The following is a 15823-nucleotide window of genomic DNA, read 5'->3' as shown; positions in this document are numbered from 1 at the left end:
CTCCATTTAGTTTAATGTTAGCAACTGGTTTGCTGTATATGGCTTTTTACTATGTTTAGGTATGGGCCTTGAATTCCTATTCTTTCCAGGACTTTTACCATGAAGGGGTGTTGAATTTTGTCAAATGCTTTCTCAGCATCTAATGAAATGATCATGTGGTTCTGTTCTTTCAGTTTGTTTATATAATGGATCACGTTGATGGTTTTCCGTATATTAAACCATCCCTGCATGCCTGGGATGAAGCCTACTTGATCATGGTGGATGATTGTTTTGATGTGCTCTTGGATTCGGTTTGCCAGAATTTTATTGAATATTTTTGCGTCGATATTCATAGGGGAAATTGGTCTAATGTTCTCTTTCTTTGTTGGGTCATTGTGTGTTTTAGGTATAAGAGTAATTGTGGCTTCATAGAAGGAATTCGGTAGTGCTCCATCTGTTTCAATTTTGTGGAATAGTTTGGATAGTCTTCTATGAAGGTCTGATAGAATTTTACCCTAAACCCGTCTGGACCTGGGCTCTTTTTGGTTGGGAGACCTTTAATGACTGCTTCTATTTCGTTAGGAGTTATGGGGTTGTTTAACTGGTTTATCTGTTCCTGATTTAACTTAGGTACCTGGTATCTGTCTAGGAAATTGTCCATTTCCTGCAGATTTTCAAGTTTTATTGAATATAGGCTTTTATAGTAAGATCTGATGATTTTTTGAATTTCCTCTGAATCTGTAGTTATGTCTCCCTTTTCATTTCTGATTTTGTTAATTTGGACACACTCTCTGTGTCCTCTCGTTAGTCTGGCTATCTTTTTGATTTTCTCAAAGAACCAACTTTTGGTTCTGTTGATTCTTTCTACGGTCCTTTTTGTTTCTACTTGGTTGATTTCAGCTCTGAGTTTGATTATTTCCTGCCTTCTGCTCCTCCTGGGTGTATTTGCTTCTTTTTGTTCTAGAGCTTTTAGGTGTGCTGTCAAGTTGGTGACATATGCTCTTTCCTGTTTCTTTCTGCAGGCACTCAGCGCTATGAGTTTTCCTCTTAGCACAGCTTTCATTGTGTCCCATAAGTTTGGGTATGTTGTACCTTCATTTTCATTAAATTCTAAAAAGTCTTTAATTTCTTTCTTTATTTCTTCCTTGACCAGGTTATCATTGAGTAGAGCATTGTTCAATTTCCACGTATATGTGGGCATTCTTCCCTTATTGTTATTGAAGACCAGCTTTAGCCCATGGTGGTCTGATAGCACGCATGGGATTATTTCTATCTTTCTGTACCCGTTGAGGCCCGTTTTTTGACCAATTATATGGTCAATTTTGGAGAAAGTACCATGAGGAGCTGAGAAGAAGGTATATCCTTTTGCTTTAGGATAGAATGTTCTATAAATATCCGTTAAGTCCATTTGGCTCATGACTTCTCTTAGTCTGTCTACGTCTCTGTTTAATTTCTGTTTCCATGATCTGTCCATTGATGAGAGTGGGGTGTTGAAATCTCCTACTATTATTGTGTGAGGTGCAATGTGTGTTTTGAGCTCTAGTAAGGTTTCTTTTACGTATGTAGGTGCCCTTGTATTTGGGGCATAGATATTTAGGATTGAGAGTTCATCTTGGTGAATTTTTCCTTTGATGAATATGAAGTGTCCTTCCTTATCTTTTTTGATGACTTTTAGTTGAAAATTGATTTTATTTGATATTAGAATGGCTACTCCAGCTTGCTTCTTCTGACCATTTGCTTGGAAAGTTGTTTTCCAGCCTTCCACTCTGAGGTAGTGTCTGTCTTTGTCTCTGAGGTGTGTTTCCTGTAGGCAGCAGAATGCAGGGTCCTCGTTGCATATCCAGTTTGTTAATCTATATCTTTCTATTGGGGAGTTGAGGCTATTGATGTTGAGAGATATTAAGGAATAGTGATTATTGCTTCCTGTTATATTCATGTTTGGATATGAGGTTATGTTTGCGTGCTTTTCTGTGAGGAGCTGTCCGAGGAGCTGTCCTCACAGAGATGTGAGGAGCTGTCCTCACAATCTCCATTACAAGATGGCACTGGCATCCGGCAGAACGCACCTAGGGCAATACGCAGTCGCCTGGTAACTTCCCTACTCAAAGGGACACGTACGTTTTGGTACGTCATCTGGCATAATTGGCAGCGACCAGTCAGAGAGTGACATGTCCTAGGCGAAGATAGTTTCCTATATAAGGGACGGTTATTCCTCACTCTCCGTCTCCGCATTGTAAGCTTATGCTCTCCCTCTCAAGACGCATTAAAGCTTTTCTGTAGTAGGATCCTGTGTGTGCCGCGTCGTTCCTGCTGGCAAGACGTAGCGCGGGACATCTGGTGCCGAAACCCGGGAAAGACCTCACCATTGTCAGCACCTTCGGAGGTCCCTTGGCGACAAGGAGGATTCAGAACTGCAGGTAGATACGTTCGGAGAGGCAGCCCTCTCTTGGACTTTGGTCTGGGGTTGTCACTGCCTTGGGAAGGATTTGTTGAGGCTATAGTATTTGTCCTGAGAGCCACCGTAATCTTTATGTTCTGTTTTCACCGTTTTCGCTGTTAAAAGGACGATCACAGCAGCTGAAGGCGCGTCTCAGTCTCTCGTATATAAGTGAGCTTCGCGCAGCTCCCTTTTACCTTCGATTTTGACTGTTGAGGAATAAGGACGCGATAAGGCCAACGTAGATAAGCGGCACCGTCCGGGGAGGCGCGTGTAAGACTCCCGTACATAAGAAAGCAGCGTGTCCGTCTCTACCCTTTCACCTCACGCCTTGTCAGACGGACGTAGATAAGCCGCCGGCGTTCCTGGCCCATCATGGGATCCTCACAGTCTGTGGTCATGGCCTTGGAAACAGTGTTAAAGCAGAGGAACATCAAAATTGGAGGAGGAACACTTAAAAACTTTGTGAAGGAGGTGGAGAGGGTGGCGCCTTGGTTTGCCTGTTCAGGCTCGTTTACGATTGCCTCATGGAACAAACTTGGAAAAGACCTTGACAGAAAATTGGCGGAAGAGGATCTGCGCCTAGGGACCAAAGCTATATGGAAGCTGATTAAGAATTGTTTAAAGGATGAAACGTGTAAGGCAGCAGTAGTAGAAGGACAGGCCACTCTCGAGGTAGTGCGGGAAAGTCTGTCAGAAACTGAACGTAGTGAGAGGTTGGGCGCGTGCAAGAAAAAAGACGTCCTAAGAAAGAAAAAGTGCCCTCCCGGTAAGTCCACAGACAAGGGAGCATTGAAATTTTCAGATTCCAGCACTTCCTCCTCGACACATAAACCAGGAGGGGGAGCCAGCCTATACCCTGTGAAAGAGCTAGAAGCGCTGAACCTCGACAGTTCTGAAAGCTCTGAAAATAAAACCTTAGACTCAGAGGAGGAGGCCGAGCTAGTGCTGTTAGTATTCTTGAAACTGCCGGTATAATTAAAACCACTAGTAAGGTGGCAGATATTTTCTGAAAAATCCAAATTATCCTATTAAATAGAAGAGTCCCTGTATACATTACTCATATACGGGCCCATTCTGGACTCCCTGGCCCAATGAGTTCAGAGAATGAATTGGCTGACAAAGCCACAAAAATGATAGCTGTGGCCCTGGCCTCTCCTTTAGAGGCCGCTAAAGCCTTTCATGGCAATTTCCATGTCACCTCAGAAACTTTACGCCGCCGCTTCTCTATAACTAGATAAGAGGCACGTGATATAGTCACCCAATGCCAACAGTGCTGCCAGTTCCTCCCAGTTCCTCACATTGGGGTCAACCCGAGAGGAATACAGCCATTGCAAATCTGGCAAATGGATGTTACTCATAATTCTACTTTTGGAAAATTACAGTATGTGCATGTATCTATAGACACATGTTCTGGCATTCTACATGCCACCCCACTTACAGGAGAAAAAACAACACATGTCATTCAGCACTGCCTTGAAGCATGGAGTGCTTGGGGAAAGCCAAAATGTGTAAAAACTGACAATGGCCCCGCCTACACATCTCAAATATTCCATCAGTTTTGTGCTCAGATGCAGGTTACCCACCTGACGGGCCTGCCCTACAACCCTCAAGGACAGGGAATCATAGAGCGTGCTCATCGGACGCTCAAATCATATTTAATAAAACAAAGAGGGGGAATTATGATAGAACTCCCCCCAACACCCCGAGTGGCCACTGCTCTGGCCCTTTTTACCTTAAATTTTTTAAATCTTGATGAAGCTGGACAAACAGCGGCTGAGCGACATTGCTCAGAGCCCAAGAGGACAAAAGAATTAGTCAAATGGAAGGATGTATTAACAAATGAATGGAAAGGCCCGGATCCTGTTTTAATAAGATCCAGGGGAGCTGTCTGTGTTTTTCCACAGGACAATGAAAATCCCATATGGATCCCAGGACGACTTACTAGGAGCATCACAGCAAGTGATCAAGAAGGGACTGGGACTCCTGCACCTCCTCACTCTTCTTCCATGGATGCCAGCAACGGTGCAGGGCGAGCTACGATGGGGAATAATGTCAACCTTTCCACTCCCGATGCCGGTGATGTACCACTAACAGGGATTTAGGGTTGGCCTATTTACCTAAGGATCCACAGGTTGAACGACTAAAAGAAAATAGGACTATTCCCCTTAAGGGCAGCCTTTGTTTTGGCATATTCAACAAAACATCTTTTGATCTCCCTTGCATTATGTTATATAATCAATCTTCTGCTTGGTTAAGGGAGGCCACATGGGGAACTGGTGAGGAGGACATTGTGGCTAACGCCACAGTTCTCTATGGTGGTGGCCTTACATTGCGTTAATGGTAGCTGCACTGATCTTACGCCCATGGCGATGCTACTTGGAGGAAAGGGCGAAAAGGGACGGTTGCCATTTTCCTGGACGGGGAACATCAAACCTGCTGCCTCTGTCTGGACAGCTACTCATAAAAAATATCGCAGTAGTTACCCGCATGCCTCGCTTTATCCCGATCCCTGTTGATGCCCCGGGGACCATGACCTTATTTAGAGGAAAAAGAGATTTTGGTACTTCTGCAATTATTGCTGGCATTATTGCTACGACAGCAGTCGCTGCCTCGGTTACTGCCTCGGCATTGGCCTTGTCAAATTCAGTACAGAGAACCCAAACTATCAATGATTTATCGGCCACCATCTCTGTGGCTCGGGACAGACAGGCCTCAGCCAATACTCAGATATAGGGAGGCCTTATGCTTGTCAAACAACGTATAGATCTGGTCTGAGAGCAATTAGACATTCTATGGCAACTGGCCCAGCTTGGCTGTGAGCAAAAACTCCCAGGCCTTTGTGTCACCTCCATATAATATGACAAATTTACCTGAGCTGCTAATCTGTCTAAGAGTCTTTCACAGCATCTGTTACAGAATTGGACCTCGGAGTTTGAACAGACACTTCGGGAGCTGAGAACGACCATCATTCAAGTAAATTCTACCCGACTGGACCTGTCTTTGACGGAGGGATTGTCGTCCTGGATCACCTCAGCAGTCTCTTATTTCAAGGAATGGGTGGGAGTGGGACTTTTTGGAGTGATCCTCTGCTGTGGATTAGTGTTACTCCTCTGGTTGCTTTGCAAATTGAGATCTCAAACAAGAAAGGACAAAGTAGTGATCGCCCAGGCGCTTGTAGCCCTTGAACAAGGAGCGTCAGCCGATATCTGGTTGACCATGCTCAAGCAACAGGTCGCCGGCTGGACAGCTCTTGCACTCCTAGAACCTCGGTTCATTGCACAGGATTAGAGTGTCCGGCTTGAGCAGCCCATGAGCCACACTTCCATGTGACGAGCTTAGCATCGCACAGAGAAATTCTACCAAATATGCTCCCTGGAAGGCATGTCGTATTACATGAGGGTTTCTGCCCCAGTTTTCCCTCCCTCGAAAAATGGCAGTGCGACGGGTCGGGAGTGCCCTGGGTCTCAACAACAGCTTAAGGGTATCTCTCTTGTACAGGTTCGCCAACTTTGTACGAGGATATGACCTCTGTCTTCACCCTCCTATATCTGGGTGTCCTGTTTGCTTAAAAAAACAGAAAAGGGGGAGATGTGAGGAGCTGTCCGAGGAGCTGTCCTCACAGAGATGTGAGGAGCTGTCCGAGGAGCTGTCCTCACATATGTGAGGAGCTGTCCTCACAAACTCCATTACAAGATGGCACTGGCATCCGGCAGAACGCACCTAGTAAAAAGGGCAATACGCAGGCGCCTGGTAACTTCCCTACTCAAAGGGACACGTACGTTTTGGTACGTCATCTGGCATAATTGGCAGCGACCAGTCAGAGAGTGACACGTCCTAGGCGAGGATAGTTTCCTATATAAGGGACGGTTATTCCTCACTCTCCGTCTCTGCATTGTAAGCTTATGCTCTCCCTCTCAAGACGCATTAAAGCTTTTCTGTAGTAGGATCCTGTGTGTGCCGCGTCGTTCCTGCTGGCGAGACGTAGCGCGGGACACTTTTCTTCTCTTTGTTTTGTTGCCAAGACAATTAGTTTCTTGCTTCTTCTAGGGTATAGCTTGCCTCCTTATGTTGGGCTTTACCATTTATTATCCTTTGTAGTGTTGGATTTGTAAAACGATATTGTGTAAATTTGGTTTTGTCATGGAATATCTTGGTTTCTCCATCTATGTTAATTGAGAGTTTTGCAGGATACAGTAGTCTGGGCTGACATTTGTGTTCTCTTAGGGTCTGTATCACATCTGTCCAGGATCTTCTGGCTTTCATAGTTTCTGGCGAAAAGTCTGGTGTGATTCTGAGAGTTCTGCCTTTATATGTTACTTGACCTTTTTCCCTTACTGCTTTTAATATTCTTTCTTTATTTTGTGCATTTTGTTTTTTGACTATTATGTGACGGGAGGAGTTTCTTTTCTGGTCCAATCTATTTGGAGTTCTGTAGGCTTCTTGTATGCTTATGGGTATCTCTTTTTTTAGGTTAGGGAAGTTTTCTTCTATGATTTTGTTGAAGATATTTACTGGTCCTTTGAGCTGGGAGTCTTCACTCTCTTCTATACCTATTATCCTTAGGTTTGATCTTCTCATTGAGACCTGGATTTCCTGTATGTTTTGGACCATTAGCCTTTTCCGCTTTGACAGTTGAGTCGATGATTTCTATGGAATCTTCTGCTCCTGAGATTCTCTCTTCCATCTCTTGTATTCTGTTGGTGAAGCTCGTATCTACAGCTCCTTGTCTCTTCTTTTGGTTTTCTATATCCAGGGTTGTTTCCATGTGTTCTTTCTTGATTGCTTCTATTTCCAGTTTTAATTCCTTCAACTGTTTGATTGTGTTTTCCTGGAATTCTTTCAGGGATTTTTGTGTCTCCTCTCTATGGGCTTCTACTTGTTTATTTATGTTTTCCTGGAATTCTTTCAGGGATTTTTGCGATTCCTCTCTGTAGGCTTCTACTTGTTTATTAATGTTTTCCTGTGTTTCTCTAAGGGAGTTCTTCACGTCTTTCTTGAAGTCCTCCAGCATCATGATCAAATATGATTTTGAAACTAGATTTTGCTTTTCTGGTGTGTTTGGATATTCCGTGTTTGCTTTGGTGGGAGAATTGGGCTCTGATGATGCCATGTAGTCTTGGTTTCTGTTGCTTGGGTTCCTGTGCTTGTCTCTCGCCATCAGATTATCTTTAGTGTTACTTTGTTCTGCTATTTCTTACAGTGGCTAGACTGTCCTATAAGCCTGTGTGTCAGGAGTGGTGTAGACCTGTTTTCCTGTTTTCTTTCAGCCAGTTATGGGGACAGAGTGTTCTGCTTTCGGGTGTGTAGTTTTTCCTATCTACAGGTCTTCAGTTGTTACTGTCGGCCTGTGTGTTGAGTTCACCAGGCAGGTCGCTTGCAGCAGAAAAGTTGGTCTTACCTGTGGTCCCGAGGCTCAAGTTTGCTCGTGGGGTGCTGCCTACGAGTTCTCCACGGAGGCAGCAACCAGGAAGATCTGCGCCGCCCTTTCCAGGAGCTTCCGTGCACCAGGGTTCCAGATGGCGTTTGGTGTTTTTCTCTGGAATCAGTAATGTGTGCAGAGTGCAGTCTCTTCTGATTTCCCATGCATGTCTGCCTCTCTGAAGGTTTAGCTCTCCCTCCCACGGGATTTGGGTACAGAGAACTGTTTATCAGGTCGGTCTCTTCAGGTTCCGGTGGTGTCTCAGATACAGCGGATGTCCTGCTCCTGTGCCCTTATCCAAGGGAACCCAGAGGCCGTATACAGTTTCCTCTTGGGCCAGGGATGTGGGCAGGGGTGGGCAGTGTTGGTGGTCTCTTCCGCTCTGCAGTCTCAGGAGTGCCCACCTGTCCAGGCGGTGAGGGCTCTCTCCAGAATTCCTTTTATTGTTTTAGCTATCCTGGTTTTTAATTCCATATCAAGTTTAGTATTGTCCTTTCAAGGTCTATAAAGAATTGTGTTGGAATATTGATTGATATTGCATTAAGTCTGTAGATTGCTTTTAGTAGGACGGTCATTTTTACTGTGTCAATCTTACTAATACATTAGCATGGGAGTTCATTCTGTCTTTCAATTTCTTCAGAAATGAAGTTTTCATCATACAGGTCAACTGAAAATTTGCTTGGCTAGAGTTACCCAAAGATACTTTATATTATTTATGGCTATCATAAAATGTGATGTTTCCCTGATTTATTTCACAGTGCATTTGCCATTGTATATAGGAGGGCTACTGCTTTTCTTTTCTTTCCCTCTCTTTCTCTCTTTCTTTCTTTCTTTCTTTCTTTCTTTCTTTCTTTCTTCTTTCTTCTTTCTTCCTCCTTCCTTCCTTTCTTTCTTTCTTTCTTTCTTTCTGTCTTTCTTTCTTTCTTTGTTTCTTTCTTTCTTTCTTTCTTTCTTTCTTTCTTTCTTTCTTTCTTTCTTTCTTTCTTTCTTTTGCAAGAGTCTCTCTTTCTAGGTCCTGGGCTCTGATCTTAGGCTGTTAGGCTTGGAGCCAGCACTTTTACCTAGAGCCATCTTGCTGGCCTAAGTTGGTTTTAGTTTTATACTTAGATTGCAAAGAAAATTTCTGATATGTTATTATTTAGTTTTGTATTCAGCCATTTCACTGAAGGTGTTTATCAGCTGTAGGAGTTTCTTGAGAGAAAATTTGGGGATGCTTATGTATACACTATCATATCATCTGTAAATAATAATACTTGGACTTCTTTTCAAATTTGTATTCCCTTGATCTTCAGTTGTCTTACAGTTCTAGCTCGAACTTCAAGAACTATATTGACTAGGTTTGGGAAGAGTGGACAGCCTTGTCTTGTTCCCGATTTTAATGGTATTGTTTTGAGTTTCTCTCTATTTCATTTGATGTTGCTCTAGTTTGGTGTATATTGCCTTTGCTATGTTTAGGTGTGTTCCTTGTATCCATGTTCTCTCCATGACTTTATCATGAAGGGGTGTTGGATTTTGTCAAAGGCATTTTGTCTGGCATATAAGAAGATAATCAGGTTATTTTTCTTTTAGTTTCTTTATATGGTGGGTTACATTTACTGATTTTTTATATGTGGAACTATTCCAGCATCACTTGAATGTTCTTTTTGATGCATTCTGAAATAAATTTGTGAGTATTTTATTGAGTATTTTTGCATATATTTTCATAAGGGAAATTAATCTGTAAATCTCTTTTTTTGTTGTTGTTGTTGAGTCTTTGTGTTGTTTGGGCCATGGGTCTCCACATGAGTTGGGGGCTAGACTTCTGGCAGCTAGTGTGGTCTCTTGTCACTCAGAGGTTAGGGGATTTGGGATGTCTCTACCTGAGTTAGGGTCAGGGACATGGTAATCTGTGACTGGGGTAGGAAATGGGGGTGGTGCAAGTGAGTGGGGCCTTCCTAGATTTCTGGAGTCTTGTCATACTGGGGGTCTCTGCCCAAGTTGGGGGCTGAAACACAGTGACTAGAGAGCAAGGGACCTGGGGATAGGTTGAAAGGGCACTTAGAGAGAGAGGGGAAGTTCACAGGCAGGAGGCCTACCTGGACTTTTGGCAGTCTGTGACCTCTGGTAGAGCAGGCAAGGTTTCAGGTTTTTAAAAAAGTGTGTGTGTGTGTGTGTGTGTGTGTGTGTGTGTGTGTGTGTGTGTGTGTCTGTCTGTCTGTCTGTCTGTCTGTGAAATGCATGTATATGCCAAATTACACATTTGGAGGTCAGAGGATAAGTTGCGAGAGTCTCTCCTTCTAGGTCCGAGGCTCTGAACTTAGGCTATTAGGCTTAGGGCCAGCACTTTTACCTTGAGACATCTTGCTGGCCTAAGTTTGTTTTAGTTTTATACTTAGTTTTCAATAAAAAAATTGTAATATATGTGACAACAGAAACTTTAATGTATATTTCTTTTAAATATTTTTTTAAAACTCCTTTTCCTTCTTCTAAATATTCCAATTTGCCCCTCCTGGCTTTCTTTAGGGATGGCTTGGCTAAATGGCTCTGTTTCCCCATCTTCTTGAGGTTGTACTCAAGGAATCAGACAGGTCATGGCCATTAGAAACTTTACTGGGTCTGGAGGATCCACTTCTAAACTCAGTGTCTCTTCAGTTCTTTGTCATATAGGCTTCCCTACACCACTTCTCATGGCATGACTTCACCCAAAGGAAGGATGAGGGAGAGAGATGACAGATAGACTGTAGAGGTGACAGATTGTATGCTCCCATTCATTTTCTCTTCTTTTTTTAAAAATGTATCTCCTACTTTATTGATCAATATTTATCTTATTTAGGGTTTTACTTCTGTGAACAGACACCATGACCAATGCAAATCTTATAAAAGACAGCATTTAATTGGGGCTGGCTTGCAGGTTCAGAGGTTCAGTCCATTATCATCAAGGCAGGAACATGGCAGCATCTAGGCAGACATGATACAGGACAAGCTGAGAGTTCTACATCTTCATCTGAAGGCTGCTAGCAGAATAATGGCTTCCAAGCAGCTAGGATGAGAGTCTTAAAGCTCACACCCATAGTGACACACCTAATCCAACAGGGTTACACCTTTTAATAGTGCCTCTCCCTGGGCCTAGCATATACAAACCATAACAACATCTATCTATCTGTCTGTCTGTCTGTCTGTCTGTCTGCAATTGAAGCTGGAATCTTCAAAAACCATTTTAGAGGCCAGATACTATTTCTGACTCATTATAATTCCTTACTTTTGTCTAGAAAGATAGTTGCTTCAATAAGTGAAGTATTTCAGACTTTCTCTGAATATGCCATGTCTAAGGCATAGTGGCTGGAAGAACAGCAAATACTAGTGACTGAGACTGAAATTACTGAGCCAATGTTTTTTGAAGGGGTATAGGATAACAAGGACTGACATAGACAACTCAGAATACTACAAAAAATAGAAGACGAATATGCCACTCAAACATCATGGTGATTCACAGAATGAGTGAATCCTATGTTGGGCCTTCTGAAGTCTATATTAGGTTACTTATCATCAACGATACATTGCCTCCTTCCTACCAAGACACTTCATATGCATTTATAGTCTCCTTATAAAGGGTGGTAATCCAAAATAAAATTAAGCTTAGATCCAGGATCTCTAGACCTCCTACTTCCCCATAATCTGGTCTGGATACAACTTTTATTTAGTCTAATCATTTAAGAAATCCATTATTAATTAAGCTTGCCAGAAATTGTGAATGGCAGCAGCAGCAGCAACAACAACAACAACAACAGCAACAGCAACAACAACAACAACAACAGCAACAGCAACAAAAACTAGTTAAATTTCCACTGGAAAAGGACTGAAATATAATGTACCCCCCCCATCTACAGCTTAAATCTTATACCTCTGGGCATAAATTTTAAGCTCTCCTTGTCTTGTTTGGAAGAAGGAATCTGGGTAGAAGAGACAGAAAGTGAGGTTGTAGCCATTAATTGACAAGAGGTTATGAAGAACTTTCTGCCTGCAGCCAGTGGAGAAACATCATTGGAGGTTTCTATGTAGGGGAGTGACATGATCAAACTCTCTTTGGAAAACTCAATTTGGAGGTAGTGTAAATTCATGATTCCATTTAAAAAATGTCCTGGGGACATGTTTCCTTAAATAAAGTGAAAGTGATGCATGAAAGAGAAATTCTAACAGACCCCGCCGGAAAGGGCTGTATATAATGTGGGTTTTCCACTTTCCAAGCAGGAATTTTAAGTTATTTCTAGGCACCTATGTGGAACAAACAGTAGCTCATTGTGAGTCACTCTCCTGGCATTCATTCTAAAGGAGGACAGGTAACCTTTTAGGGTTTTTTGAAAAGATCTGCAATAGAAAGCAGAGTTGGTAAGTAGAGACTAACGGACTATGTTTAGTAGAAGAAAAAAATGATCAGAGAAAACATTTTTTCCTTAGTAACTATAACTCTTTCTTTACTTGGGCACATTGGTGGAAATAATCCAAGGATTGCTTGTTTTATTCTATATACCCTGCACATTAGCTGGTTAAAACTTTGTGTGTTTTGTGACATATTTATGCTTTAAAAGAGGATCAGATTTCATGGGCACAGCTTCCTTGTTATATACAGAAGACAGGATTTCCCAGAAGACATTGAGTCCACAGGCACTGCAGTCTCTCTATTCTTCTGTGATGTTTCCTGACCCTTTGATATATGGGTTGTGCTGTAAGTGTAGCAGTTGGTGCTGGGCATCCCATCATCAGTTGTTCTGTGTATGTTGACCAATTGTGGTTGTGCTGGTTTAAATATACTTGATTCAGGGAGTGACACTGTTAGGAGGTGTGGCCTTGGAGTAGGTGTAGCCTTGTTGGAGGAAAGGAAGTATGTTATGTGGGGGTGAGCTTTGAGGTCTTATGCTTAAGCACTGCCCAGTGCCTAAGAGAATTTTCCTGCTTGCCTTTGGATCAAGATGTAGAATTCTCAGCTCCTTCTAGAGCACCATATCTGCTTGGATGCTGCCATGCTTCCTACCACTGATGATAGTAGACTGAACCTCTGAAACTTTAAGCCAGCCCCAACTAAATGGTTTCCTTTGTAAGAGTTGCTTTGATCAAGGTGTCTCTTCACAGCAATAAAACCCCAAGACAGTGGATTTCTATGAAAGTCTTCATCTGCTACAGAAAGAAGCTTCTTTGATAAGGGGTGAGAGCTACACTTATCTGTGGGCATAACCAAGTATTTAGAATGTGTTTAGAAATCAGACTGTTTTAATGAGCAGTAGTGCAGCCTCTTTTAGATTCTATGAGGTCACCAACCACAGGTAACTGGCTAGGTGTACAGTGGTAGGAATGAATTCTCATCTACTGAATAGTCCTTTAATTCAGTTTGGTAGATGTTGATTATCCCCAAGATATGAGTACCACTACTGCATGCTTGAAGATGTCTTGGGACATTTATTGTTGTGGTTCACAGACTGAGTTGGACTACTGGTTGCTTTTCTCCATTGACAGGTTGCATAGCTCCTGTAGACACTATGAGAGATTGTCCTCAAGGAGCAGGCTTCCAGGTTGTTCCAGCTCCATTCCCCCCAAGTGCTATGTCAGTAGTGTGTTTTGGCATAATGACAATACCAGTTGACATGGCACTGTATATGAGAAGAATTCCAAGTCCCTACTTCTGGATGAAGAGCTACAGGAAATTAATGGCTGTGGGGGGGACCTCAGATAGGTTAAACACATATACAGATGAGCAACTCTAATGGACAGCAGTTTGTATTTATAGATACCAATGTGTGTGTGTGTGTATACATATATATCTATATATGTATTATAGTAATCATTAAAAAGATTTCATGAATTTGAGAGAAAGTTGGGGGACACAGGATCTGGGGATAGAAATGATGTAAATATGATATTCACATATGAAATTCTTTTAAAAGGAAGAAAATATTTTTTAAAAAGATGAGGTGGTGGGATAAGTGGTCCTATGAACGCCTAGCAATATCTTCTATTATGAGGGGCTTTTTCTTGGTTTACAGTAAAATGAAATATCATCTTCATAGTGTGAAGAATAACATTATTTCCCCTCAGATGGCCTGGAAGGCATTCAACATAGAATATGGTGGAAAAGCTGTTTAACCCTGTTTGACATTTCAGATATTGAGATTTAATCTGCATTTTCCTTACCCCTGAGAAAGCTGTTAGAGTAAGTTTGTTTTATTGCTTTAGTCTATGTGCTTGACCATGGAGTGAGTGAAATGTATAAAAGAAAACATTTTTTGAGGTAGATTCATCATTGAGTTTTCCTGCCAAATGCTGAATTAGATAGTGGAAAAATTCTATTTATTTGGAGTTTGTGAATCTGCCAGCAAACTTTTGGGAAAAATAAAGACAAGCCAGATGAGGACTAGGTTATGGGATGAACCAGAGACAACATGTGGCTGTACTTTTAAAGAGAGAATATAGTTTTCCCTATTTTTCCTTTCTTGTTTAAGAGCCTTTACTGACTGATTTGCAATACACATTTCTGTTGTCCTAAAGAATAGCAGCACAGTGGGAGACACTGCACACTGTAGTATTGAAGTCAACCTTAAGGATCAGGAAATTGAAAATATGTTTCCATAGTAACACTAATTTAGTCAGATCACACATGTTGTTTCTGAGCCATTAGTTTACTCTTATGATGTTGAAAGAACATAATATTTACTCTATGTTGTGGTTAAGTTAATGTTAGAATGCAAAACACATATTTTCTGCATGCATATTTCAAATCTTCTCATTATGATAGATTTGACATTCAGCTGCTTGCACATATTGGAAAGTGAAAAATATAGCCATTCTAAAAGTTGACTACAAATGAAAAAAGACAAACAGGCCTGTACCCATAGCTGACGCAGTCCCAGAGCTCTCTGTATCCAAATCCCATAAGGGAGAGAGCTAGACTCTCAGAAGTGCAGACAATCCTCAGAGCTCAGGGGAGAAGGCTACTTCTGCTCATATTCCTGGCCCAAGAAGAACCTGCCTACAGCCCTCTGGACAAGGAAACTAGGAGCAGTCTAAAAGAGGATCCTTTCAGCCTCTGCCTGCACCCAGAGATGAAAGCCAGTCAGAAGGAGGGCTGAGAGCAGAAAGCAGAGGTAAGACCTTGAATTCTGCTCCAAGGGACCAGTCTGGATCCCTCAGGACGATAAACCCAGGAGCAGTCTGGGACAGGACACTTCCGGTTTCTGCCTGCGCCCAGAGCTGACCTGGTCCTACACCTGTCTGTACCAAGATTCCACTGGGAGAAAGCCAATTTCCAATAGTGCTGACACAGAGGCTTCCAGGAGGGTCAAGCTACTGTTAGAGACAGCAAGATCAACTAACGCCAGAGACGTTGGCTAGATGCAAGTGCAGGAACAAAAGCAACAGAAACCAAGATTGCTTATAAGGCATCATCAGAGACCAGTACTCCCACCAAAGCAAATACTGGATATCCCAACACACCAGAAAAGCAAGATTTGGATTTAAAATCAGATCTCATGATGATGATAGAGGACTTAAAGAAAGACATAAATAACTCCCTTAAAGAAATACAGGACAACACAAGTAAACAACTACTTTTTTAAAAAAGCCCTTAAAGAAATGCAAATCAAAACAACCCTGAGATTTCACCTCACACTAGTGAGAATGGCTAAGATCAAAAACTCAGGTGACAGCAAATGTTGGCGAGGATGTGGAGAAAGAGAAACACTCCTCCATTGTTGGTGGGATTGCAGACTGGTACAACCATTCTGGAAATCAGTCTGGAGGTTCCTCAGAAAATTGGACATTGAACTGCCTGAGGATCCAGCTATACCTCTCTTGGGCATATACCCAAAAGATGCCCCAACATACAAAAAAGACACGTGCTCCACTATGTTCATAGCAGCCTTATTTATAATAGCCAGGAGCTGGAAAGAACCCAGATGCCCTTCAACAGAGGAATGGATACAGAAAATGTGGTACAATGGAATATTACTCAGCTATCA

The 15823-nt window shown here is 42.2% G+C and overlaps 1 long non-coding RNA gene across 2 annotated transcripts in view; it reads left to right on the top strand.

Moving 5' to 3' along the window:
* LOC148001495 (uncharacterized) overlaps nucleotides 1-6365 on the top strand; it is an 89666-nt gene extending 83301 nt beyond the window's left edge. For both annotated transcript variants that reach the window (XR_015637657.1, XR_015637672.1), the window contains 2 exons: nucleotides 2260-2396; nucleotides 4324-6365. This is a non-coding gene — a long non-coding RNA (uncharacterized LOC148001495). The remainder of the gene's footprint in view (nucleotides 1-2259; nucleotides 2397-4323) is intronic.
* Nucleotides 6366-15823: the final 9458 nt, after the last annotated feature.

Source organism: Rattus norvegicus, chromosome 14, assembly GCF_021556685.1.
Source record: "Rattus norvegicus strain SHRSP/BbbUtx chromosome 14, alternate assembly SHRSP_T2T, whole genome shotgun sequence".
In the NCBI taxonomy this organism is placed as follows: domain Eukaryota; kingdom Metazoa; phylum Chordata; class Mammalia; order Rodentia; family Muridae; genus Rattus; species Rattus norvegicus.
This window is presented reverse-complemented; position numbering and strand designations above follow the sequence as displayed.